The 26097-nt window shown below is 45.0% G+C and overlaps 1 protein-coding gene across 1 annotated transcript in view; it reads right to left on the bottom strand.

Moving 5' to 3' along the window:
* The window catches only part of Pacrg (parkin coregulated), a 467338-nt gene that overhangs the window by 1089 nt on the left and 440152 nt on the right, over positions 1–26097 (bottom strand). The window lies entirely within an intron of this gene.

The raw sequence follows: 26097 nt of genomic DNA, 5'->3' as shown, positions 1-26097 counted from the left end.
TGCCGGTGCCGTAGCCTGCGAGTCCAGGGAGGCCTGACTGCCGCCCAGCCTCTCCCAGCCTGCAGCTAGCCACTGTGACTGTCTTACTGGTATCAGGAAGGAAGCGAGTCTAGATGTCCTTGGCAGGCCTTGAACCTGCACCTCAGACCTTCCACTCAGTAAGCTCAGGCTACAGACACTCGGGTGAAAGGTTCCTGATAGCCTAGACTGTGAGATGTCTGGAGAACCACAGTTCTGTCAGAAGGACACCCCCTGTGCACCCTCCAGACTCTGACACGTCTACACAGTGATTACACACTTTCTGCTGCATCCACAGATTTCCAAGGGCTTTAGTGTCACTGTCCCTAGAAGGGAGACGTTATTGCCTCTGGAGAAGAAGCTCACATTGCCTGGTGACACAGGAAAGGGCAACAAGCTGGGCTTCTAGGAGCCAGAGGGGTGCAGATGTGAGCTCAGGCCAGCGGATGCCACGGGTGAGGGAGCAGGAGCCAGCCTGAAAACCTGCACCTCACAGAGGAAGGGCTTATTCATCCACACTGCAAACACAGGCTTCAAACGTTTACCCCGCTGGAATGGAAGAGCAGCGGAGGTTACGGTGATGCTTCCCACTTCTTATCCCCAGTCATGCTGGGACAAATCAAAAAGATTGGGTAATGGTTCAGACCAGAGCAAAGATAACAATGACAGTCCCACACAACACAGACTGACACTTCTTTCACTTAATGTCCCCCAGAAACTTCTAGAAGAACACCACTGTCTTAGCTGATACAGAAAAAACAGATTGCCATTCTGATCGGTTTGGTTGGCAGGAGTGAAGGCAGGTAGAAATACACCAAATCTGCAAAAACAGTCTTCCAACTGTGACACATATTAATTTATTCCATAAAGTAAACTTACAACGGTTTATAAAACTGAATGTAATTAGGTGATTTTTCCCCCCATGGTGGACCCCTTTGCATCACATTGTGAACTAGATTTAAGTCCATTTAAAGTCTGACTCATAAAGTGGTTGGTTATTCAAAATGTCAAACATATGGAACACATTCATGAACATTGTTCCAAATAGTATTTACGGTGTGGAGAGAATATTTATCATCAAGAGAGAAGCATTGTAAAGACTCTCTCGTCATAATTTTGAAGAAAGCATAAATAATATCAGGCTTTACCATTATCATCATCATCAGTAAAGACTGACATGGTGCATCCTGAGAAGAGAGGGCACAGTTAGGAATGGCCGCCGCATGGAGAACGTGAGGGGTTGCCCAGAGGAGAGGGTCCCTGAGTTGAACTGGAAGAGAAGTAGTGAACGGAGATGTGTGGGTTGACAGAGGTGGGTGTGGCTGCTGTTTGATGGAGGTGTGTGGAAAAAAAATGGTCCTAAACAAAGTCAGAAGGGGACCAGGAAACAAGGTCATAAAAGAGTCAGGCCACGCTACAGGAGAGGGGATGCTGTATGGTAAGGCTGACGGCTAAGAGCAAGTGTATCCTTAGGAATGAAGTCAATGTCCTAGACATCCATCTTGAGTGGAAAGAATGCCCCAGGGTGCCTCCGGCCATTCTCTGTGTCCTTCTTCCTCCGAAATGACATTCCTCATCAGTATCAGCTCGTGGTCTCTCACATAGTTAGGGAGAACTTGGCAGGCTCTATTTGCCGGACAGTCGAACCTGCAGCACCCTCTGCCCCAGAGACACCTGGAAAATAAAGTTGGTGATGCATGGCTGTGACAGCCTTGATACAGCTCCTGCTAGACAAAGATCCATGTATTAACCACTGGTAAATAGCGCCTTTTGTTGTGCCCAAAAGGTCAAGGACTGAATGGGTCACAGGACAGGCACATTTTCCCGACGGAGCTGAGGGAGTTTGGGAAGTCTGTGCACAATGGGAACTCAACACACCCTGTTTTTCACTCCCTTTCAGAACGCAGCAGCGACAAGCAACACTTTATTCTATGTTCTTACTTTCTAAAAAGTATTTAGCTGTAGGAGTAGCTCAGTGGCTTCTTTCTGTTTCGCACTGTGTAGCAACCCCAATGATAAAAGGACAGAGCAGAATAGAAGTTGTTTGTTCAGAGGCCAGTTGGAGTTGCACTGTTTTGTGGTTGCAGAATGTGTATCATGGGGGCAGAGGAAGACCAAAAGGCAAAACAAAAATCAAGAGCCTGCGACTTGTTTTGCATGCTGTAATGACGACAGGGCAGGCTAATGTCATGCCATGTTGACGGGCAGGTGCTGATGTGATCTCCATTTTGAAACTGCACTGTTCTCAATGTCTTGAGAAGCAGGAATGGAGGTGACTCCTTTGAGCTCCCTGCTTTAAATGCAGACAATGCCACTGGAAAATAAGTTTGTGAAGATAGGGCACTTAAAACAACAATAACAACAACAACAACATCCACCAGGTGGTTATTTACAACTGTCAGTTCTGGTTAGGAAGATGGAGTTTCAGTGTAGGAAGTGGGGAGTCTATGTTCAGATGGCTTGGAAGGGACACTGGTGATAGAAAAGATAACTTTCATTTAGAGCTAAACAGGTAGGGCACATATGGAGGGCATAAGCCAGACTTCGTGCCCCGTGAGAATGACATGCAAATAGTTGAACAAGGGATGGGGAATGTTCTTAGAGATGCTGGCATGCAGGAGGCAGGCGACGACCTCCTCGAGGTAGTTCCCAGTTCCAAGTTATTTGAACTGCATTTAGCACTTTGAATGTTGACTCTTCTCTGGTTATCTGAGCAATCTGCTTCAGGATTAAAGGCATTCAAAAGCCCTCTCCTCACTAATCCCTTTGAAATGATCTTGCCCCGGATTCTACCTCTTGTTCTTCTTCAGATCAGAACAAGACAGGTGTGTACTTCCCATGTGCTCACGGATGGCATCTTCCTGGTGAAAGAACTCAGTTCGTGCCTGAGGAGCGGCCAACCCTTCATGGAGGGCCACGACAAAGGGCAGTTACGTAAGACACATTTACATTTCACACAGATATCTGCTACTTGGTGGACGCTGGCCAGCAGCAGATGGGGATCACGCAGAATTTTGATAAAATACCTCCAGTGTGATTTCAACTTCTAGACGGTAGGAGGCTCATTCTTTTGCTTTATTTAGTTGCCACTATTACACACACACAAAGGAGCACAATCAGAGGCAAGACGTTCAAGGCAGGAAGGAAGGCCAGCTTTGCTGGAGCGAGCACGTTCTTCTGAAGCCAGGTTTGGGATCTCCTTTGAAGCCTTGCTCTTTGGGCCTGAGCCCACCCTTGGCCTTGGCGGCGACGGCAGCTACTGTTACAGGGTGTTCTTTGTGCACAGGGAAAGCTCTGCGGGGCCTGGCAGGACGAAGGGACACGAGAAGACATCGGGGCCCTTGCCCCAGGGTTGGGGTGTGTGTGGGGTGGGGGGAGCTCACCAGGTGGGTGAGGAACTCTCCTAGGGCTGCTCTTTGTGCAGGACAGATGAACCAGCATCCATGGGAACACACGCCACTCATGAACCCCAACCTCACTGTCTTCTGGTTGGTGTCCTTTTGCCGTCCACTGGATGTGTGCTCTGAGAAAACTCTGCCCCGCTTGTTTTCACTGGGTGCCCAAGGGAAAAGCCATAGGATGTGTGGATGGCTCCCTGGCTCAGAGAGAGTTCCATTCAGATTTGGGTTTTTCTGCTTTGCATGTTGTTTTTGGAAATACTCTGTAATGGTGAATGGAAAGAGTCTCATGAACAGTCACAGCCCCCGTTACTCGGAAATAAAAGCCTTCTTTAGGTCAGTACAAACATACAGGAATCAAATAGAGGCTTGCTCCAGGTCCTTCACCAACACACCAAAGGCACGAACTCTGTTGGCTCTTTCTGGCACGACTAAGGTAATGAACAGCCCCACCCTAGGGAAGGAGCTCCCTTCACCTTCGTTAACTCTGACACGTCATGGCCTGAGGCTGCAGCAGTGTGGCCCTCAGGAGGGGACAAGATGGCCCGGCTGGGAGCAGTGTCACCAGAGAGGACGACAAAGGCATTGCCTGCCCACCTCCCCCTTTGGGCCTGCAGTGGCCAGTCAGGCGATGCCTCACACTCCTGTGAGGGTCGGGAGAAGAAGGTGAGGGGCGCAGGGGTGACGAGAAGGCTCACTTAGTAAGGACACTGGCCACCAATCCCCTGATGACCTGAGTTCAGTTCCTGGGATCTGCAGGATGCAAAGAGAGAACTGACCTCCACAAGCTGTCCCCTGACCTCCATGGCACACATTTACCTTCCCACGCCAAAAAAACTAAAATTGAAAATAAAAGTAAACATAATAAAAATGCTAAAAGGAAACAAGAACAAAATTCTGGATGAGGGCAGATGGCGATGATACCTAGACTCTTGTTCCCAATCTCTCCTTGCCCAACTTGCTAACTTGTAGAAATTTCTGGATTTATATAACTCAAGCCTAATAACGAAGGAGATTGGTGTTGCCTTCCAAGCACCGGGTAGCCCTTTAAGTAACTGAAGAAATCAGAAGTATGCCAGGGATAAAGAGAGGAGTAAGTACGCAGAACTGAGCTGGCCTTCGCCCTGGGCAGTGCCAGTCACAGAGGTAAACTGGCTCTCGCACAGCAGAGGCTGAATGGCAAAGCGAGCTCCGAAATACAGCGTGCTTGAACGTGACTCCAGGCCAAATCCAGATCGAAGCTTTCCCCAGTGAGGGCGTGTTCAGCAACACGAAGCAAACTGCCAGAGTGCCCTCGAACACCGAGGCCCCGGGTGGCATACTCGGCGTCCAGCAAGGACTCCCGTCTGCTGTGGCTGGGTGAACTTGCTGAAGTGATGCGAAGCGGAATTTAAAACGCACCAGCAGAACAAATGCAACTGATTCTGGATCAGAAAAGGCATTCGTCCGGTTCTCAACCAACTCAAAAGTCCCTGTGACCTGTCTGGATGTGGTGGCATGCACCTGTAATTCCAGCGCTCAAGAAATAGAGGGGGAGGCAGCAGGATTATGAGTTCAAGGCCAGTCTAGGCAATAGTGAAATCCAATAAAAGAAGAAGACAAAGACTTGTGATTTCACTTCTTTGTTTGTTTGTTTGTTTCTTGTGGCACCAGCCACAGTTAAAGGAGCTGCCCTCCTCCTTTAGTGGCTTGAGGTGACGTCATCAGGAGATGAAGAATGCCCAGGGCCCAGGTGCAGGCCTCTGCAGGTAAGCCGGGCAGACTTTGTAGCAAATGTCACTATCAGAGATGTTTCTTTTGGACACCGAACCACTGTAGAGTTTCTGTTCTATGCAGGTTCTAAGTGGTACTTTGCTCCGGGCTTGCCGGGTTCAGCATTGGAAGATTGAGAAGGCCAGAATGGCAATTTCCTGTTTGTGATAACTGCTACTTAAGGGGGTATCGAGTTTAGTCAAGTAAAACCCAAGTTTTTAAAAAGAAGTTTATTTAAATGATAACTCCCAATATTAAAAATGCCATTCTAATAATAATAAGATAATGTAATGTTTATGAATTTAGAAAAGGTGGGTTTTGAGCCATTTTTCCTTTCTTTTGAGATGGGATCTCATTATGTTGCCTAGGATATTGTTTATTATTTATTTTATTAATTCTTTGAGAATTTCATTCAGTGGACTTTGATCATATTTATCCCTCCCCTTCCAGCTCCTCTCAGGTCCAGCCCTTCCCTACCTACCCTATTTTGTGTCCTCTTTAAAACACACACACACACACACACACTCACACACATACACACACACTCACATAGTCACACACATACACACACACTCACATAGTCACACACATACTCACACACACACTCACATAGTCACACACATACTCACACTCACACACACACACACACTCACACATGCACACACTTGCATGTGCAGACTCCTCAGTTAGGGATAGGACTTCCTGTCTACCTCCCAGCTTTACTCTGGGAGTTTCTCCTTATCCATTGTATGAAGTGGGCCTTAAATCCAATCAGAAAGTGGATTAATTAATTAATTGATTGATTGATTAATTAATCCCATGACATTTGCACCACCATTGCACCAGTGGGCATGTCTTCCCAGACCAGTCATTACTATAGCTTGCAGGACTCACAGACGGATAAGGCTGATACAGACTTTCTCCTCCAGGAGCATGTACAGCACCTCTCAGCACTATGGAAAAACTAGCCAACAGAGGCGAAGCATCCTGGTGAGTATCAGCATAGTTTCTCTGTTTTATGACGTAAGTAAGGTCTTAGGGCCTAAGATCTCTGTTACCTGCCCTCCCACCTCATTTAACCCTCCCTGACCCGTTATCTCACCCTCCCTTTATACCAGCACAATCTATCTCCCCTCCCTTGAGAACCCCCTTTCCCATGTCCCCTTACTAGTTTCCTGACCTCGATGGGTATTCCATATGGACTATGTTATGTGTTAGATATGAAACACACATATTTAAAGATCATGATAACATCCACAGATGAGAGGAATTGTGATATTTGTCTTTCTGAGTCTGGGTTACTTCAGTCAGAATAGCTGTTTCCAGTGCCATTCACTTACCTGTGAATTTCTTAATGTCATTTTTCTTAATATCTGAATAATGTTCCATTGTGCTCATGTACTGTATTTTCATTATCCATTCAGTTGTTGATAGACATCTGGGCTGTTACCACTTCCTGGCTCTTGTGACTAGAGCAGCAGTGAACGGGTGTAAGCAAGTGCTCTCTACGAGGATTTAGAGAATGTTGGAAATATACTCAAGAGTAGTTCAGCTGGATCATGTGACAGATCTATTTCCAGCTTTTTGAGGAACTTGCACAGTGATACACAGTTTGTACTCCTACTAGCAGTGAATGTGTGTTCCCCTGTCCTACATTCCTGTCGGCATTTGTAGTTGGGGCAATAATGCCATTCACAATAGCAAAACCAAAAAATAACAACAACAACAAACAAACAAACAAACAAACAAATCCAAGCAGTACAATGAAAACTTTAAGACACTGAAAATGTTGAAAAGTTACCAGAAGAGGAAAGATCTCCCAGGTACATGGATTGGTAGGATTACTATTGTGAAAATGGCCGTTCTATCTAAAGCAATCTCCAGATTCAACTCAATCCCCATCAAAACTCAACACGAGTCTTCACGGAAATTGAAGAAATCATCTTAAATGTCACATGAAAACACAAAAGACCGAGGATAGCCTAAACAACCCTGAACAATAAAAGCAGCGCTGGAGATATCACAACCCCAGATTTCAATCATACTACAGAACTATAGTAATAAAACAGCCTGAGACTGGCATGAGAATGGACACAACAACCAATGGACTAGAACTGAGGGTCCACACGTAAGTCCACAGACCTACATCCTCCTGATTTGGACAAGGAAGCCAGCATTACATCCTGGACAAAAGACGCATCCTCAGCAAATGGTGCTGCTCAAACCGGATGGCTGCAGGTGGAAGAACATAAGTAGATTCTTCTCTCTCACCCCGAACAAAACTCAACTACAAATGGACCAGGGATCCTAGCCTAAGACCCAATGCCTAGAATCTGACAGAGGAGAACACAGAGGATGTGCTTCAACTTACAGGCAAAGAAAAGGCCTTTCCAAACAGAACCCTGGTAGTTTAGGTATTAAGACCAACAGCTGACAAATGGGATCTCATGAGAGCCAAAAGCTGCTGTACAGTAAATGACACCGTTAATTGAATGAAGAGGCAGCCTGCAGAATGGGAATACATCTTTCCAGCTACACATCTATATGTGAATAGTGTCTAAAATAGTAAAAGGACTAAGCAAAGCAAACATCAAGAAAACAAACAACCCAATTAAAAAACAGGACATGGAACTAAACAGAGTTCTCAAAAGATGGCACACAAATTGTTGTGAGGTATTCGTAAAAATCTGCAATATTTCTGCCGTTATGGAAATGCAAATAAAAACTACTTTGAGATTTCATCTTACCCCAGTCAGAATGGCTAAGACACACACACACACACACACACACACACACACACACACACACACACACACACTGACAAATCCAAGGCTGGTTTTGAACTCTGAGGCTTATCGATTCTCTTCCCTCAGCCTCCTGAGTGCTGGAATGACTAGGTGTAGCTGAGTTCCTTTCTCTTTTAATTCCAATTATGAAGGAGGAAAAGAGAGATGCACACAAATATGTTTATCTGTTAAAAACATTTCAATAACTAAAGTATCAAAATTTGTTTTTGGCAGGAGTCGCTCTTTATTTGATGTCAGTTTGGTTTCCTTTATATGAATAGCTTTCTCTGTTCTAGAATGAGAAGATCTCCTTCTCTGGAGTTTGGATAATTATGGGGGAGATCACTGTGAGTCCTGGTCTGACCTTCTCTGAAGGTGAGGAATACAGAAGCAAGGAAGTGCCCAGGGAACTGGGGCAAAATTCACTTTCCCACAATGAGTAAGGGGAGTTGGCTTTGGGGCAATGGTTGAGGTTAACTGCTTTCAGAACCTTCAAGAAATGTTGCCTTTCACTTTTTAAAAAATTACTGTTTTTTTTTTTTTTTTTTTTTTTTTTTGCATTGTAGGCACTTGGAAGGAACTGATCTTTACCCCTTTAATCATGGCTATGTGTCACCCTTTTGGGAATTCTCAGTGTTTCTGTGCCAGAGGCCACACCCAGGCACCACTTCTTCCACAGACTTAGCATCCCGTTGGAGACTGTACCCTGAAGGATGACTCTGCAATGGATATTTCCAAAGTCTTGGTTTGTGGTGTATGAATCAAAGCTGTGATAGTTTTGCAACCAAAAACTTTTAATAACCAAAGCAGCTGGCATGCTGGAGATGCCCAAGGGCTTAAATCCTTCAATCTTCTCAGATCTTGTTGACATTAATGAAATTCACAAGGTCTCTTTCCTCTGAAGATAAAAGCTTTGAAGCAAACCCTGGGTGCCCAGCTGGGTGTCCCACTCTTCATCTCCCTGACTCCGAAGCTGGGGACAAAAGCGGGAGGCTGCTGCTGAGTGTGTGCTGAGTAGTCGTTGGTCACTTGTGGAACCGAAACTACCACGGGTCTTGGCCCACAGCCAGTTCAATACCTAAATCTTCCTCCCCTAGAGAACAGATGTTTCTAAACAACTGTCATTCTCCGACAGCAGCATAGGATTTAATTCTTGAAGTTCTGGTGTGTGGGAGAGGGCACTAGGCCCAAGCAACACAGTCTAGGAAAATGCCTCCGTAACTGGGGACATGGGGGGATCTGAGAGGAGTTCTGGAGAAGGGAAAAACACGATCAGAATATATTATATGAAAAAATTTTTTTTCAATTAAAAATAAAATTATCAGTAACTTTGCAGCTGTTTACTCCAGAGAAGGCTGCTTTTCTTCAACCTTACTCTGTGTTTAAAAAGGGATGGACCTTTGTCTTTTCATCCTAATACTGCTCTTTACATTCCAGCAGGATTTTGGAGAAGCACTGTGAAATGACCATTATTCAACAGACGGCTCCTATGATCACAACAGCATACAGTTCTTCAAAGTAATTCACAAATACCGCCAACATCAAGTTCAGTTTTTAAGTCAAGTTCTGAGAAAACTTGAACGGAACAAATGTTTAGAAAATTAATTCTAGTTAAGCAAAAGAACACTGTCAAAATCAAATTATTTGTTGACACAATACCAAATGTTATTCGAGTCCATGATTTCAATGTCCCTGTGGCTTATTAGTCCTTAATATCGCACATTTCTTTTTTACATGTCCAGTTGAAAATGATTTGGTCAAGACAAGAAAAAAGGCAAATTGGAGTCTTCATTGATTAATGACTGTTTTCCTGTAGACGTCATACTGAGAAAAAAAATGGGTGAATTCACCAGTTTATCCCTGTCTGGGATAAAGATATCTAGAGAGTCTGTAGACATTGAAGTAAGTGAGCAGAATTCAAGCTTGGGAGGTGAGAAATGATCTCTTTTCTTACTTGGACAACAGGATTCAATGAGTAGACATATTGAGAAAGGTATGGAGAGTTACAAATTCTCTGCCTCACTCTACTCTCTGTAGCTGGAAGTTTTTCTGTGTCCCACCCAGTCCCACAACTGCTCAGAGCCCAAATAAACATACAGAGGCTTATATTAATTATTAATTGCATGGCCATGACCTATGGCTCAATTTTCTTGCTAGCTAGCTCTTATAAACAAACTAAGCCCATTTCTTTTTCTTTTCTTTTTTTCTTTCTTTCTTTTTCTTTTTCTTTTTTTTTTTGTTTTGGTTATATGTTTTTCTAAGATCTTTTATTTATTTATTTTATGGGTGAGTGCTCTAATTGCCTGCATGCATTTACGCCAGAAGAGGGCATCAGATCCCCGTAGAGATGGTTGTAAGCCACCATGTGGTTGCTGGGAATTGAACTGAGGACCTCTGAAAAAGCAGCCGTGCTCTTAACTGCTGAGCCATCTCTCCAGCCCCCAGCCCATTTCTATTAATCTATATGTCGCTACATGTTCTGTGGCTTTACTTGTGTGCCATTACATGCTGCTCCCTGGATGGCGGGATGGCGTCTCCTCCGCCTCTGCCTTTCCTCTTCCTGTCTCTCTCCTGGATTTCCTGCCTGCCTCTAAGCTGCCTTGCCATAAGCCAAACAGCTTTATTTACCAACCAATCAGAGCAGCACATATTCACAGCATACAGAAAGATATCCCACAGCACTTCCCCTTTTCTTTCTAATCATAAAGGAAGGTTTTAACTTTAACACAGTAAAATTACATATAATAGAACAGTTATCAAGCAAGAATTACAGTTATAATATCTAGTCTATTTGTATTTGACAAAGGTAAAGAAAATATTTTATCTATCCTATATTTGTGAGTCTAAAGTTTCATATCTAACTTATCTTTTATCATAACTAAGGAAAATTATAATTATAGCCATCTTGTCTTCAACTACATCAAAGACTTCAGAAGGATATAATATTACCTAAGTAAACAGGAAATGCATTGTAAGCAACTTCCAAGAATCTAGAATGACAGAGACAGCTGGCTGCCTGGACAGTTACCCACAGTTCCTCTGCAGTATTGGGGCATCATTTCGGCCTAGAGGTCTAGAGGCTCTCAGTCGCTTCTTTCTCCCCACCTGCTGTCTCTGGAGTAAGAACAGCGAGAACGCAGTGTCTCTTCCCCACGGTAGGTCTTTTAAAACAACAGCTGTGTGAGCTGAGTACCACTGTCGCTTCCCTCCAAGGGAAAGAGAAGTGGTGTCTGCACAGGAGAGATGACTGAGCAGTGAGGTGAGCCGTAGGTGACAATGAGGTCCCGAAAGGGAGGAACAGAGCAGCACTCTGCAACACGTAAGAAGGAGAACAGGAAAGTTGCAGGAGGGTCCAGGTGTCACTTGTCACCACAGGAAGGCTGGCTGTAAGGTTGAAGAACACTGCCTTCCCAGTACAGCAAAGGGTAGGTGACATTACCCCAGGGAGGTCCCAGGTGAGGGGGTCAGCAGGTACAGGACTTGCTGCCGCTGGATTTTGCACAGCATCTCCCATGGGGGCACTGGCACATCTCATCCTCACGTCTGTAAGAGGGATGGTCATGCTCACTTTACTTCATCACAAGCAGGCTGGCAAGATAAGGGAGGGCTGCTGGTTTCAAGGACTTTTCTCAGTGCTATGGATCCATGGTAAATATGGGGCAGGGGATTGCATGGTATGTTTCCCATGTAATCTTCCCATCTTTATAAGCATTTATTAGGATTGACGTGTCTTCGTATGGTCTGCAGATGAGGGACTTTTAGGGCCTTCGGTGTAAATGGGAGAGATTATTGCTGCTCTAAGAGACAGGCCTAAAGGACCAGGTGGGAAGTTAGAAAGTGGGAACCTTCCAGGGAGATGACCGACCTGTCCATAGCTCTCAGAACACACACAAAGGGCCACACTCAAGCCACAGGTGCTGGGGAGGTTTCTGAATCAATGTTCCGGGTTTCCAGTCTTCATAAAGATGGGAGGCTATGGTCTTCCTTCAGGACGCTGTTCCTCCTGACTCCCACTGGGACCCTCATGCTCTGTGTAAACGTTGACCAGAGGAGGATGCTGACTTCGAGCACTGAAAGAAAAATCTCTCCTTTTCCACAGTGAAATCAGATTACCCCAGTGACCTTGTTGTTCTCAGCCTTTGCTCTGGGAAGCAGAGAACATTAGATTCATATGGAGCTTGTAATTAATATTTAAGTTTTGCTTGATTAAACTTCTCCCAGAGCCACCTGGTCATTTCTAGTCAGCTTGATGAAAACTAAAATAAGTGATTTTGTTGTTGTTGTTGTTGTTTGGAAGAACTTATAGATGGCTACTCAAGAACGATGCAGAGCTTCTGCGATAATTATAACTACTTGTGGACTGGCGCTGGGCACTGTCTAGATAAGCCTGAATGGCAGGGGTTAGCATCATCTTTCCTTTCTACAAAATATGAATGAGGCCATATATAAGCCATTCCTTGGTTTTGTGGTTTTGTTTTCTTCTCTGTGACTGAGGCACAAAAGTGAAGAGAGAGACATTGAATTTCAAACAAACGTTATCCTCAAATCCAGTAGTCTGAGTTCTCCATCATTTGATTTCACAAGTAATGGTCCCTAGAACTTTCATCTAGGGCTGGATAAACGGCTTAGTTCATAGAGTTGCACCCTTCCAAACATGAGAAGCAGAGTTTGCCCCACTCCCACCCCAGAACTCATGCAGAAAGAGCCAGGTGTGGTGGCATGCTCTTGCAGTCCTAAGGAGACAGAGGTGGGTGGATCCCTGGGGCTCACCAGCCAGTCTAAGGAGCCTGCCTTGTAAGCCCCAGGCCAGTGAGCAACGCCTCAAAAGACTGAAAAGCAAAGGGGCAGAAGGCACCTGAGGAATGAAACTGGGTGGTTATCCTCAAGTTTCCACACTCGTGTGAATACATACGCTCCCATATACATGTGCACGCACAGATAAATACATGAAGAAAAGACTTCCATCTAAATAATGGACTCAGCTCCCAAGGCCTCCCGTATTCTGTATAACAGTGCAGTGTGAGTGAATCCTTTGTGCCTCCGGGGCACAAAGCCCAAAGCTAAAGACTTGTATGGTGTGATGTACAATTTGTTCTACTTAAAAAAATTAAATAGATAAACTCAGTGATTGTGCTTACATGAAAAATCCATGTTGTGCCGCCCCAGCCTTCCTGTGGGTTAGGCTTTGCTTGGGTATGTGGGCTGCATCTCTGCTTGCTTGAAGGACCTAGCTCTTTGAAAGTTCTGAAATGAATTTATGAGTGCAGAATTTGAATAGATTTCCAAGCCATTAGCCAGAAATTTTATAGAGTGGGAATATTTTTCATCAAATGAGCTCAATTAATGCAAAAAATTATATATTTAATGAATGAATCAAAGCAATCTGCTGTGCTAAACCGAGCTAACTGCTGTAAGCAGGACAGAGTTAATGCTCTCCAGTCCTTACAAGTGCCTCAGTTAAAAATAACCTTGAAATAGCTTTCAGAGCTCTGGCGATCAACTTTTATCAGCTTCCACATTGGCGAGTTAAATGTGGCAATGGACATTCACCAAGCGTCTCAAGGCAGAACCCTAGGGCTTGCCTAGCAATGTCCTCACAAATGTCCAGGGCTCTGCTAACTCCAATCACAGCTTTGAGGACACACATGCACACACACACACATACACACATACACACACAGGAGGAGAGAGAGGGGGGGGGAGAGAGAGAGAGAGAGAGAGAGAGAGAGAGAGAGAGAGAGAGAGAGAGAGAGAGAGAGAGAATGAGAGAATCTGGGGAGGAAAATTAAAATGTGACCATTTAATTTGCCACAGCAAAATTGGATTTGCACGAGAATGGACACTAGAGCTCTTCGGAAGTACTGATAAGTGGAACAAGCTGACGTTTGAGAGTTTTGAATAAAGAATGTTTATTTGCCTGAGCTACATTTTTATCTCCTGAAATTCCTTGAGTCTAGTGTACCCAGTTGCTTTCTTCTGAACTCTGCCTAGATGAGTAGGGACATGGAGAGCATGGAAATAAAATGATAGGTTGGCGGGTGGGCAAGGGGATGCAGGTAGGCTTGTTGACCCTGCATGGCCCTGCCTCCCAGCCCTGCACAGCCTGCTACTAATTCTCTCTGACTGAAACAGCCTTGACACCACACCCAGAGGATGGAGGCAATGATAAATGAGTCTGCGTGCTGTGTCTTTAATGCTGTAGCAAGCCACTAAACTTGTTGGCCATTACAACTGCAGATATACAGCCCCTACCTTATGGCAGATTATCTACAACGCAACTCTCCTCTCGGATGGACAAGGAGAGACCCCTGTGAGCACCATGTAGTCTACTTTTTGCCCTAGTGTTTGATAAAATAGTCTCACTCTGCAATCTCAAAGGGTTGCAGTGGTATTAAAACACAGCTAATGGAATCCTTGGGTCATGCTGGATTCAAGAGCATTGTGATCGGATTGGCCGAAAACACGGTGTGATCACCTATGTGATGCACTGTCTGTCACTAGGCAGTGGTTTCTCTGTGCAGCCCAGGGCGGGACAGTCCTTGGCTGTAGGACGTCATGTGCCAGCCGTTTCCAGCTTAAGCTCACACTCAGTAATTTCATCTTCCTGCCTAAGTGAATGTTCTTGTTCTCCCACCTGTGGCCGGATGGCTGGTTGAGGGTAGACGGCTCTGTCTTGTGCCGCCACTAACTCTTGACTTTTCTAACCTCAGGAACTTTGCTATTAGTGGGTTTCCCAGATTTCTGGTTCACTGTGAGAACTGCAGTCGTAATAAATCAACAGGAAAATGTGGGCTTTGTCATGATCTCTGATGTGGTGACCTCAAGCTATGTGGACATTATCTTGTGGCATTCCTGTGGGGCTGAATGCTTGCAGGGTGATTTCCTTTTTTAGTGTTTTGAGGCATGATATCTAAGTGGTAGTTAATATTCATATTGTAGGTCTAATTTTATATGAGACAATGGGGGGGGTGAGGGCTCTTGCCTGGTGTTGACACTGGAGCGGGGGGGGGGGGGGGGATGTCCAGGCGGGAAGGGGAAGAGCCTGTGTCTGCCCTGTCTCTGGGATGAGGGAGGAGTTGCTCTCCTACTTCATACAGCACTGTGCAGATCTCTGCCTGCATCTGTCTGCATGAACTGCTACTTTGCCCTGGGAGGTCAGATAGTTTGTCCACCCCTCCTAGATTCACCTGCAGAGCAGGCTCATGACTTTGAGGATACTGGACAGATGAGCAGAGTGACCGTATTGTATCTTACCACCTGCCAAGTCAGGTTAGGACAATGACGACGCCATCAGTACTCAGATGGAGAACTGGACAAAGGCCTCACCAGATTTCTTGGCCTTTCCCCAGAGTCTCTCAATAGGGGTCTCCTGTTCTTCAACTGTCCACAGCCTCTATGAGGCGTCGTGCTTGGGTCCAGCCTTAGAGGCATTCTTCACCGGGGAACTCTGTTCCCACACACATTTCTGTTACTGACACTTACTTCTAACTCAAGGGTATGCTGTATGATGGTGGCTCCTTAGGTCTGGGCCACTTGTTTCCAGTTTCACAGAGATCTCCAGCTCAGAGAGGCAGTGCCGATGTGAGGGTCTTGGGAGTCTAGACATTCTACTGTAGGAAGCCTTGTACAGCAGGGGCAGGGGTAGCAAGTGTTGCAGCCACATGGCCTGCCTGGGGTTACAAGAAGACAAAATGGGTGATAGATCTGCTGTCACCCCAGAGACCAGGAAGTTTGCCTGTCCAAACACTCTACCTTCTGGGCCAGCCTTGTGTGCAATCCACTACCTTCATTCCAGACTTTGGGGTTATCTTTTAACTGGACTGTCTATTAAGGAGAACATAAACACCATTGTTAATTTGACTGGTGTAAAAAGTGTTAATTTGTTAACACTGCGATTGATGCAACCTTGGGTTAATATAGCTATGTTTTGTAATATATAGGTGCTTTCAAAGATAGAAGTTGTCTGGGACTAGCGCTCCTGATGTCTGGGAAGCAGGAGCTGAAGGCCAGGAGTCAGAAAGAGAGATGGCACAGGAGGTGTTGGAAGCTGAACTTGGATAGGGTCAAAGCTGAGACTAAGCGTTTGCTCTGAATGACCAGTAGCAGGGGAGACGAAAGTCTGCTATTTATCTTCAGGCAAGGGACAGTGCAGACAGCTGTAACACGAGCCTCCACATAAGTCCATGCCAACGACCTTAGCCTTAGTGTGACCTCTGGTGGGAACAGGTTTCAGCTGGTGTCCTTTTAAAGCATCCATAAGCACCGCTGGCTGTGCAAGGATGTTTGGAGGTTTGGCAATGAACATGCCCACCTCCTTAGTGCGAACGGGGGAAATGCATATGTATAAACACAGGAAGGCTTTGGAGCAGGGAGAGTAGATTCCACTTAAAACAAGTTACAAAAGCATTCTGTGTTTCTGAGTAACACAAGGCGACCAGAATCAAAATCAGCTCAATAACTGATACAGCCATTTAATGAACTAAGGTACTTATAATTATTCGGATAGACCGTTCAGCACAAGCGACCTTTGCTTCAGAATCATCTCATCCTTTCAGTCTCTCCATTTCCTTTTGTGTAGTTAGAACCTGTTAGAAAATGCTTTATAAACTGAGATAAAGCAGGCCGTTTACAGATCAGCGTGAATAACTGAAGTGCCATTTCTCATATGGAAGAGCTACCAGCAGGTCTAATTACTAGCCTATTTGAGAGATCATGCTACAATAAAATGGAGAGAATAAATCTACAGGCTGCATGTGTTTCTACATGACCCAGCCATTACCCTAAAACTGAGTCTGTCAAGAAACCATCCATTCATCCTACAACAGGACTCCAGAATGGGGGCCCTCAAACAAACTCAACACAAAAGTTCACGTTGAATAAAACTACTCAAAACATTAAGTCGCTGTAAGTCCTCTTACAATTGTTTCCTGCTATAAGAACTCAATCGATGCATTTTTTAAAAAAAATCAGTTCTACTTAAAGAATCTGACAGCTATAGGACGATAAATTAGAAGTTCCCTAGTACATTAGACCGTGGCATCTGCATTTCCTGCACGTGAAGCTGTAATACCACCAGAACAGGCTTCTACAAGGTTCCTGCTGTCTCAGTGGGCTATGGCTGGAAAGGAAGGTTCCAGAGCACTGACAGCTGCTGTTCTGTGGAGGGCTACAGACTATGGGGTGGAGGGAGGCTGAGGACCGAGAGTCAGTGTCCTGCTCAGAAGAAAGGGAGAGAGCACTCTCCTGGGCTTTGTTGAACAAACTGTTCTGACTGGCAGAAGGTCCAAGACAGATAGCAACAGGCCCGTCTTGAGGGCCTGAACTGACCCTCTGGGAAGACAAGGTATCAGGCACATGGCTCAGAGGTTTCGTTATGTCTGTGGGGTTGATAATAAAGACAATGAGGGTGAAAACACTGGCCATGACCACTCTACCAGGTGCCTATGTTAAAGCTCTGGTTGCAGGTTAAATAAAGCCATGTGTGTGAGCAGATGGGCAGTGTGCCTGCATGGTCAGGGCTTGGTGCCATTTATTGTAGAAGATTGTTAAAAGTCAGCACTGGGGTCCTCACAGGTGGCTGCTAGGAAGGTGAGCTCACACTATTCCAAAGCTTGACAGCTGATGGGGTACCATGTCCGTCAGCTCCCTGATAAGGGGGATCTAAAAGGCTCTCCCTACACACATTACTCTTCCAAACATCCCCACAATATAGACGAGCAACTGTTAGAGGTGGGCTTGAACCAGAGGCTTAACAGTTTCCATCTCACTTGCCCCTGTGGCCAGGAATCCCAAGGTTAGTGTGGCCCGTAAAGTCTCTCCAATGGACTCTACAACACTGTGCACTCCTGGCTGCTGACTCTATCTGGGTCCAGGACATTCTTCCTTCTGTTTCCAAGAAGGAACCAAATGGAGAGAGAACAAAACAAAACAGTTGAAAATGGAATGCCAGCAAGACTTTTTGCTTTAAAAATAGACATTTAGCCTACAGTTCTAACAGAGGCTCATACTGACTTACATTGAATCTAATAGCACTGCCTATATTCAATCATTTTTTACTTATAAACCTTACTTAAATTTTGATTCTCACCCTGCTAAGTATCTAACTGCATTTTCCTATGTTGTATCCCTCTTTCTCTCTTCAGTGAGACATATCCAAGCATGAGTATGGGGTTCTTTTAAAAAAAGGATTGATTCGTTTATTTATTTTTAAATGTTCTTTGTGCCTGTGAGCGTGCACATGTGCGCTCTTGTGCACACATGTGAGTGTAGGTGCCGGCAGGGGCCAGAGCTGTGGGGTCCTTGGCAGTTGGAGTTACAGCTGGTTGTGAGCGCTGCACATGGGTGCTGGCAACCAGACAGGAATCTTATGAGTCTTCTCTGAGAGCCGTGTGTACTCTAAACGGCGGAGCCATCTCACTGGCCCATTTAATCTTAATTCTAATTTATCACCACAGGCTCCTCCGCGGGATAAGTTCTTTCTCTGGATTTACAGATGAGGCGTGTGCAGAAAGGAAGGTCAAATCTTACTACTAAGTACGAAAACGTGAATGGCCATACACAAAATGACTAACGTCATTTTCGGTGTTTTTACTCATTTGGTTCTGATACATATATATGATGATAAAATAAATAATATAAGATGATAGAAATATCACTTTAGGGCCAGTAAGATAGTTGAAATGGTAAGAGGCACTTGCTGCTAAGTCTGATGACCTGAGATTTGATCCCTGGGACAGAGGTGGAAAGGGAGAACTGGACTCTTGAAAGTTATTCTTGACACAACCCCCCCACACTCACCACATGTACATGCATGCACACACGTGATAAATAAATATAAAAAATAACCTAAAAACTATGATTTAAAAACTTTTTTGACAATAGACATATCATTCAACTGAATAATAATCTGTGTCCTAATCATCACTCCATCGACCATCTCTGGCTTCTGAATTATCTATGAAATTAATTACCAATTAATAACTGTGTACTGTAACCCTGAGTCGCTGTCAGTTCAAATGTCAACACAGAAATGGCTGTCATAAAATATATTGTGAAAGAAAGTAAAAACAAGGACACCTGCTCCTTGCATATATATCTTTCTTTTCCAGTCTCCCCAGGGGATTTGTTTTGCTTACGTCACCACTTTACACTTGGGTAAAACAGGACTGACATTGGCTGTGGCACTTTCTCTGACTAATTTCAAATGTAAATTTCATGGGTTTTTGGAAGATTCCTTGCTTTTACACAAAAATTATTTGTTTCTAGGTACCATCAAGACTAAGTCTACAGATTCCCCCCCCCCCACTGTAATATGCTTTTTAATGGTTTTATAAAAATATTTCCGTAGGGGATACAAGATAATATTATGGTGACATAATTTGTTTTACTGTGTGCAATTTCATAAAAACATATATAAAGCAATATTATAGGAGATTAAGTTTCTTATATGAGATTAAATTCTCATTAATATATTTTTAATGTTTTATGAAAAATATTTTAATACAAGGAAGTACAATTTCTTCATCTATTTTCCTACAATTGCATTTTTTTTGTTTTAGATCATTTTCATTAAGATTCTTTTGGTTCCCTAACCCAAAAAATTTTTTCCTTAAAGAAATAGTTGGGTCATTTTCTATAATGGCTGTTAGAGGTCTCAGACTAGGGTTGAAATAAAATAAAAAAAATTAAAACTAGGGTTGAACCAGAGGGTCAGAGAGTGTTAGAAGATATTAATACTGGATTGAGATTAAAATGTTGTTAGTGACTTTTTTTTTTGCTTACTCATCTTTCATATTTATGTTGACAATGTATTTTTGTCTAGACTGAAACCTCGGAGGAACACAGCACTGTGAGGTTATGTCCTTTCCACAGCTCATATTCAAGTGAATGATGTTGAATACTCAGGGTCTCTCGTGGTGATGTGAACTATATGTTTATCTTGCAGTTTATAGGTCTTCTTAATTTGCAGTTCTTTAGGTGAAAATTACAACTTTTAGTCACCAGTCCTGCTCATCTCGTGGTCCAGGGCTTAGGGGAGCAGATCACCAAACCTTACCAATGTCACATCTCCACAGATGATGGTGTCACTGCCAACAGCACAGATCTGGGTGGGGAGGTAGAGCCCCTGTGGCTGCTGGGCCATGGCATCAGAAGCTGGTGTGGCAAGCTGCACGTCACTGCTCTGTGGATGGCTGCCTGCTGGGCCTTCTGGAAAGGTTTTATCATTTTTAAATTTTATTTACTTTTTTTTTTTTTGTTCTTCTTATTAGAGACAATATGGAGACGGGGACTGACTTTGGGCCTCTGGATGTTGCAAACTGCAGAGGTCACTTTGGTGCTCACCCTCTGCACAGTCTCTTGCCTCCTGCTTGCTTGCATGCATGCACACATGGCTTATGCATGTGTGTGGAATGCTGCAATGCTTGGCAGGAAGGCCCGAGGTACTTCCATTCAACCTGAAGTCAGTGGCTTATTACTGAGTGCTGTGGACAACCTCTATGTTATTAAAATCTCCGAAGGATAGGACGGTCACAGCGTCTCCTCAACCTTCTTCCTGGCAACCCTCTCACAGTAGAGGAAAAGAAAAGTCGCCCTACTACATCGTGAAGAGCTAAACATTAGCGCCGTGTTTGATTTTTGTACTGGGATAAATTGATATCTGTTTCAATCTTTGGGGAAAAAAATCCCTGTAAAAACATGTGACCATATTCTCATCTCATGGTGGCTTTGCTCTTCTATACTCATGACTTATAAGAAATGGCAAAAAAAAAAAAAATTTTTTTTTCCCAGAAGAATTGAAAGAAACTGAATTCTTAGCTTATCTGGTTTAGACTGTTCAGTATTATTGAAGAATATCAAGGCAGCAAATAGTCAACGAGCATAAATATTTCTGAACTCTGCATTACTTAAAAACAAACACTGGCCCACTGGTAGTTTCCCACGATGCTCTCTCCTTCGTTCTGAATTTACTGTTTTATCTTAGTTATTCAACAAATGCTGTTCCACAGAAGAAACATTTTACACTTTGGATCCCTGTTCCCAAAGCGCTTGGCCTTGTCCCTAGCAAAAGTGTCAGGGTCGTTGGCTCAGGGGTCACCTTACGTCAGCTGACCAGGTTGGACCCGAGTCCACTTCTGCTACCCACTACTCCCCCTGGGCCCCGTGGCAGGTACCTCTCCACAGCCCCTCCTCTTCTTTCCCTCCCTTCACGCTCCCCTCTGCAGCTGCCGGGATCTGCATGGACTCATCGTGCCTTGCAGCTCTTCATCAGAGAAAGCACGAAGACTTCCCACCATCCATGGAATGAAGTGCAGCTTCCTAGGCCTCAGGTCTTTGAGGCCATTCCTGTCTTCTACACCTTCCTCTCAGGAGCCTGAGGTGCAGTGACCCCAGCTGCTCCCCAGGGATTCCTACCTTCCTGCTCACACTTTGCTATTCCAGTCCTCTTGTCTTCACCCCTTCGATGAAGCCTGACCATCAGCAAAGTCACTTAAGTCTCTGGGAGACAGTGTGTGCCTCCTCTCATCATTTGTGGGGTGGTCTAGCGTCCCTATCGCCGAGTGCAAAAAAACCCAGTTTATGGTGCTATGGTTTGGATATACTGTGACTGTCCCCCGGGGATCTCTGAGTTGAAACCTACCCTGTACTGGGAGGTGTTAAGACAAGGGAGACTCACCCAAGTATGGTGCTCAGAGGTGGGGCCTTTGCATGGGAATTAGGATTGAATCCTGGTATCTTTATAAAGAGGAATCGATCACACACACACACACACACACACACACACACACACACACACACACACCCCACAGTCCTTGTCTTGCCAGTGTGCTAACCTTGAACTCAGCAAGGAAGAAGGCTGTCACTAGATGTAGCCTTCTTTGACCTTGGATGCCAAGAACTCTGAACCAACCCAACTTGTCTTCTAAATAGCAGATACTTTGTTGGAGTAACAAAGTGACTCTGAGAACAGCTCCTGTTCAAGCAGTGAGCTTCTTGAAGCTAGGAACTGCCTCTCCGCTGTCGTGGCATCCACCTGAACTCAGTAGATGTGCAGGAGGTGACGGCTGGGAACTGGATTAGAGGATAGAAATTGCAGGAAGGGGTGTGTGTGTGTCCACCTGCACCTATGGGCCTGTGGGCTGCAGTACACAGGGTGGGGGTCAATCTGCCTCCAGAGGAGCCATCTGCAGATAAGGCAGAAACCTGCAAACCAAGATTAGGAGAAGCCCTGGCTAAGGGGAAGCTGGGCACATGAGGATTTTGGACAAAATCTAAGCAGTTAACTTCCCAGAAAGCCAGACAGCGTTGGAAGTAGGGGCAACTGTCGACTTAAGAATCTTTGATCAGGAAGGGAGGAGTCCAAAGGGAAACATCAGAGCAGAGAGGGGTGCCCTGTGGGCCCTGTGCTCGAGAGCCAGATCGCTCATGTGTGTATGACTCCACTCACCTGTAAATGACTACCGTGTGCTCTTCCGGGGAGCTGTGGCATAGTAATAGTGTTAATATCTTTTGAGAAAAGTCTAGTGTCAGGTGAAATATATATTTGTGTATGTGTGTATAACTGTATACACATACATATAATAAATGGAATAGTATACACATACATATATAAACCATATATATGTTTATATGCATGCCTCAATCTTTGCAACATATTTGTGAAGCATCATTCTGTTTCTCCCCCTTATTTAGATTTTAGGTGACAGAATATTAGAGAAAGAAGTGGTTGCCCAAATGAGAATGGTTAACCTGAGACAGCCCAGAGGCTCTGGGACCCTCTTCCTGTGAACTCTGACCTCCCAGGCTGCTTCCTTTGTCTGGGCTCCCTCTGTGTACTGCTCCCAAGACAGAACACAGCAAGAGCTTTTAGAGCCAGGTTCTGATAAACAGTTTGTGGCTCTTGGAAAATTCTTTCTTACAGAATAGATTATGAACACAATGTAACCCCATTGAGATGGCCACTCATGGATTGCTGTGTGTGTGTGTGTGTGTGTGTGTGTGTGTGTGTGTATGTGTGTGTGAATTCAGAGTTTTGGCCGAGTGACTGTGGGTGTGGTCAAAGTTGGGAGCATGACTTAGCCATGAGGCCTCCACCTTCCACCCTCTCCTCTCCCACCTTGACTTACCAGTCGAACCTGAGTAGCAAGTCACTCAACCCTGACAGCCTTTCCTTCCTCACTGAGAATATGGGCTCATCACAGCACCCTCTGGGGACTAGAACAGGGCTATCTGGAACAACATCATACAATGCGGAGCCCTGAGTGAGGACTTCCCAGTGGACACACTGTTATCACTGTCGCTGCTGTTTACGCTGGCACCATGTAGGGGTTGTTTTATATAATGACACCTCAGGACTGAATTAATTACAAGGCAAATATAATGTCCACCTAACTATTTCAAAGGTCATCTTAAGTCTTTAGAAGCTAATAACACAGGAGAGGAAACACTGAAAGAGGCAACTTAAAAACTATTTACAGGAGAAAACTGAAGGGAGGTTAATGTGAGAAGTACAAGCACTTTTGGGGTCTCTGATGGTGGGAAGTCAAGTCTTCGGGCATGTTCAGGAAAAGGGAGTATAGAAAAAAATGATACTTCTTAGCTGATTAGGTCGTAACGTGTCTTCTGATGTCTGATCAAGACAGTAAATTAAAGCAATGAATCAAAGCCTTGGTGGAGGTTTGGGACACAGCAGATCCCCCCAGACACACAGGATGTGGTGGCCTGTGAGCTCGCTCAGGATAAATGACAGGGTTCAATTCCCTACTGTCAGCAACAATTCCGCAGCGTTTCCAGCCTTCCCTGTTATTCTAGCATTCTGTCTGGACGTGGCTGACCAGTAGAGGGATGGCTTTTATCATTGGGTTCCAACTTCACTGCTCAGTGCTCATGGCTTCTTCTCTTCAGTAAGGCAGCTCATAGTTAACCACACTAACGAAGACCCTAACCCTCAGCCCACTTCTGTGTTTCCTAAGGAAACACTTGATGACTGTCCTCATTCGTATTCAACAAATTCAAGTCAGATTTGTTCCTGCTATGCTCTGGGACAGTAACTGGCAAACACTCCTTCAAAGCTTTCGTGATAAGGAAAATTTTCTCCGGGGTGGGGGGTTGGGCTGGGCCTGGGGAGATGACTCAGTGGCTGAAATGCTAGCTGAGTAGGGATTAGGCCTTAGTTTGGATACTCCGACTGTGCCTGTAACCCTGTACCGGGGAGGCAGACAGGAGGGTCCCAGGGCCTTGTTGCCAGCCAGCCTAGCTGAGCGCCAGGCTCAGTGACAGACTCTGTCTCCAAAGACAAGGCAGAGAATGACAGACACAGGAAGACAGCCGACACTGACCTAACATGGACCTCTGACCTCCAGATGTGCACACCAAGGAAAGCACACCTGCACACATGTACACACACATGCGGGCACACACGCCCTCTGACAAGTTCTCAACTTATTATTTCTCTCAGATAAACAAAAATGAATTGTATGTTAAAATTTCAGAGAAAATGCTTGTGAAATTGACTCAGTGTTGTAATTTTGGCAATGAGGAGTTTGTAGTTTTATGAGTTATACCACGATAACAGTTACGCTCTTTACTGTTCATCTAAACAGTTTTGTTTAAACTGTCAGGCAGAGGAAAAGGGTTGTGACAGTGATGGGTCATGGGGAGCTGACTTGGGGCTGTCACCTTGCAAACTCTGACTCCAGTTCTGTCAGTGTCCTGCATGGCAGACGTTATCATGAATAGTTGAGGACACTGAGACAGAGAAACTTGGATGATTCTAGCCAAAAACACAGTGTTGGCGAGATTCAAAGCCATACCCGAGTTAGGGGGATCTGTTTCACCCCTCCCACTCCTGTGTCTGCTGTGAGGGACCTCGAGTATGAGACACAGAGAGCGCTAGAACTGACAGGGGGTGTCCTTAGCACTCCAAATTCACTTCGCGTGACACAGAAGTCCAATGTGGCCCAGCAGGTGAAGCAGAGGGCAGCTTCCCTCCCCCGTCTCGGGAACTGGGAATTTCAAGTGCAGGAGATGAAAAGGAAGAAAAACTCCTGGCCATCTTAGTATGATGCTATGACTAGCCATATAGTTCTTTGAAAGATTAAACTCTAAATATAGAGATGACACAGGTGAAACATTATTTGAATAATGCCTTAATTTTACGGAGAGAAGAGACGGTGCCTGGAGGCCCAGCCTCTACAATGGTTGCCTTAATTTTAAAGAGAACATCAAATAAATAGTTCCTGTGATTGTCCTCATTTGGCAGTTCTTCAATAGCCTTCAGACTATGCATGTGTCCCCCATGGCCACTGGGTCAGGCACGAGGCACCACAGTTTTCAATCCGAACACACTACAGTTAAGACAAAGTAGCCACCTGCAATCCTGTCCTACTGTGTATCTACATAAAAGGAGGGAAAGCCAATTTCCTACAATACTCGAACAGGTAGGCTATATCATGTTCTGGGTTCTCTTTTTAAAATATTTATTTATGCATGTGTATATGTATGTATGTGTGTGTATATATATGTATGCATGCATGTTTGTGTGTATGTATATGTGTGTGCTTGAGTTTACATGTATCACATACATTCCAGGGGCCCATGGAGGCCAGAAGAGAGAGTCAGGTTCTCCTGGATCTAGATTTTCAGTTCCAGGCAGCTATGAACTGCCTGTTGTGGGTACTGGGAGCCACACCTGGGTCCCCTGGCAGCGCAGTAAGATCTGAGCTATTGAGTCATCTCTCCAGCCCTCACATTTGTTTTTCTTAACTCAGAATTTCTTTTCAAATCTCCAAAGAGCATCTTCATAACTGATGGGCAGGCTGTTGACTTCGGGTGGCCTGATGAGACAGAGTCAGGACTGGGAAGAAACTGAGAGGAAGCAGGTCCTGACTGGATGGCAGCGTGTGACTGCAGACCTGTAGGAAGCAGCTCCAGGCTGATGCCTCCCAACCCTGGCTGGTCCCCTGGCCTCACAGGGGTGGGCTTGCTGGGGAAGTGGCTGCTCTTGGTGGGCAAGGGGCCTCAGGCTCCCCGCTTCCCACTGGGAAACAATCTTGGCCCTGCTTGTTGAAGAGGGGACCTTTCAACACTTGTCAGCGGGCAAGAGGAAGGCAGACTTTAAATTTTAAAAAGCTTTTTCTTCATAA

This window comes from Peromyscus eremicus, chromosome 8b (assembly GCF_949786415.1).
Source record: "Peromyscus eremicus chromosome 8b, PerEre_H2_v1, whole genome shotgun sequence".
Lineage (NCBI taxonomy): Eukaryota > Metazoa > Chordata > Mammalia > Rodentia > Cricetidae > Peromyscus > Peromyscus eremicus.
The sequence above is the reverse complement of the archived record's forward strand: the minus strand, read 5'-3'. Positions and strand labels throughout refer to the sequence as shown.